This window comes from Tamandua tetradactyla, chromosome 3, assembly GCF_023851605.1.
Source record: "Tamandua tetradactyla isolate mTamTet1 chromosome 3, mTamTet1.pri, whole genome shotgun sequence".
NCBI classification, from domain to species: Eukaryota; Metazoa; Chordata; class Mammalia; order Pilosa; family Myrmecophagidae; genus Tamandua; species Tamandua tetradactyla.
Genome location: NC_135329.1, coordinates 147,658,599 through 147,661,258, shown reverse-complemented (window position 1 = coordinate 147,661,258; position 2,660 = coordinate 147,658,599). Strand labels below are relative to the sequence as shown.

The 2,660-nt window shown below is 37.1% G+C and overlaps 1 non-coding gene across 1 annotated transcript; it reads right to left on the bottom strand.

The window, feature by feature from the left end:
- Positions 1-619: 619 nt before the first annotated feature.
- LOC143678575 (U2 spliceosomal RNA) lies at positions 620-810 on the bottom strand. Its single transcript, XR_013173356.1, has one exon. It is a non-coding gene; the product is annotated as a U2 spliceosomal RNA (small nuclear RNA).
- Positions 811-2,660: the final 1,850 nt, after the last annotated feature.

Genomic DNA, 2,660 nt, shown 5'->3' with positions numbered 1-2,660 from the left:
CATCTGAGCTATAGGTTTTTATGTTTGTTTGTTTGTTTTACTATTATTATTACTTTTATTTCTTTTCTCTATATTAACATTCTATATCTTTTTCTGTTGTGTTGCTAGTTCCTCTAAACCGATGCAAATGTACTAAGAAACGATGATCATGCATCTATGTGATGATGTTAAGAATTACTGATTGCATATGTAGAATGGTATGATTTCTAAATGTTGGATTAATTTCTTTTTTTTCCATTAATTAATAAAAAAACAAAACAAAAAACTGTATGTAGCTCAGCATGGTTAGTACTTCTTCTCACAGGACATAGCTACATTGTCCCACATTCTCGCCTCTGTCCAGGCTATTTTCCCTGCATGATTCTTCCAAATTCTTGTGGGATTAGCACAGGTAGAAGGGATGTGGCACCAGGTGTCAAGGGCACAGAAGTTTCCATGTCATACTGGTCTCACTTTCATATGAGCTCTTAAATTCAGATGTTCTAACTTATTTCCAAATATTCCAGAAATCTACAGTCATGGGGATAACTGATGGGATTCAAAGATGATGTCCATGGCACCACTTTATTTTATTTATTTATTTTTTTTTGATTTTTGAATACATTTATTATTCCCCCATAGGGGATGCACCGTTCCTGGAAATACTGCAATACCAGGTCGATGCGTGGAGTGGACGGAGCAAGCTCCTATTCCATCTCCCAACTCCAAAAATCCATTTAATATATTGTCCTCGGATAGAGGACGTATCAGATATTAAACTGATAAGAACAGATACTACACTTGATCTTAGCCAAAAGGCCGAGAAGCGATACCATGGCACCACTTTAAACCAGATCACTCCACCTATAGTAGACTAGACATTAACACTTCTCACAATCAGGTAATTATCCCACGAGTAGCCTTTTATTGCATTGCATTTTCTGCGCAAAAGGCATTCAAAGAAAATATTAAAATATACTTGAATTTGTGTAAGGGTACTTTGGAAATTCTTTACTTTCTTTCTTTACTCTTCTTTTTAAAAATATATATATACCAGTATCTTAAAAAAAAAAAAAAAAGGTTGGATTTCTCTGGCTAATGAAAAGCTCTTGAATAGAATCCCTCTCTTCTTCACATGGGAAAATTTCAACAAACTTCAAGGCACAAATAAACAAGCTCAAATGTCACCTCCTCTCTGAAAGAGAGATATTACTCTTCTTCTTTGGCCCCTCAGCTTTTTGTTGGTAACTTTGCTCTTCATGACCTTTAACCTTGCATTAGGTGAGCATTATTTACATGGCCGCGCGTCCCGCCAGGTTGCTCTAAGTGATTGATGATTGACAGTAGCTATCTTGCTCGCCTCTGCATTCCTCATAGTACTTAGTGCAGTGCCAGGGCAGGATAGGGTAAGCAAGACATGTTGAACTGAGCTGAGGATTTGGGTAAAATATTTACCCCAAATCATTTAAATATCAAATTAAATTAAATAATTTAAAATTATTTTAATAAGTAAATTTAATTTTAATATTTAAAGATGTGGGAAAACTGATGAGAAAACTGGTAAGAAATTTCTAGGGAATAAGCCCTATCTTTAGTGCACACACATGCAAATTTCGTGACAATACTATGCACAAACAGGCTCTTCCAATAAAAGCAAATAGAGAGAGAGAGCCCTAAAGACAAATGTAATGGAGTCCACTACAGATCTGATTTTACAAGTTCACAATCCCTTGTCTGAAATTTTTGGGCAGGACGTGTCTCATAATTTAGAATTATTTAGAGTTTAGAAAGGTAAGGTGATGCATGAACTTACATAGCATCTCCAACAGAGTCTGGGGCAGCACTTGATAATCAACACATTAATATCTCTGCAGAAAAACATGACTGTTCTCGCAAAGTAGAACAAAGCCCATGAACAGCTCATGTTGGTTTAGGTCAGGTGTTGCTGCCAAATAAGTTCTAAAACCTTTTGGTTTTCAGCAACTTGGGACTATATGAATTGTGGTTAATAGATTGTTGGATTAATATTACTAATTGCTATTTATCCAATACATTAAGAACCCCTGATTATTGTGGGCAATAATCTTTATCGAGTCCTTTATCAAATTTGAATTTTAAATAATTCCTGCCAAAATCCTATACAAATCTGAAACAATGTGAGATGAATTTTAAGAAGAGCTATTGTTTTATCAGTTGCAGAAAAAGATGTGGGTTTTAAAAATTAGAAGTTTACTTGAAACATTTTTTTTTTAATTACTGCTATGCAGAGTAGACCCAAATAAGGATGGGAACTGCCAGGAGCTCTGTCTGGCTAATGATCCACATGAGCACAGGCAGGGACCTGAGTGAACCAGGAACAATATCCCCATTTGCTGTGATTGTGGACCCAGGCCGAGAGGGCCCAGGGCCAGGGTGAGTGTCTTGCAGGCATGGTCCTGGGAAGTGAGAATTTCTGCCATGGATTGTCTTCAAATGGGAAGAGCACAGGCTGCGTCTTCACAGTGGAATTTTTAAAGTGATTTTTTGAACTAAGAACTAGTGAGAACCTCAATCGTTTTCTTTCCCTAACTACAGATTCCAGGGACTCAGTTTCCAAGTTGGAACAAGGTGAGATGAAAGGAAACAGGCTGCGGTCAGGGAACTGCTCAGGCTGTGTAGGCAGCCAGCAAGCACACCTAGTA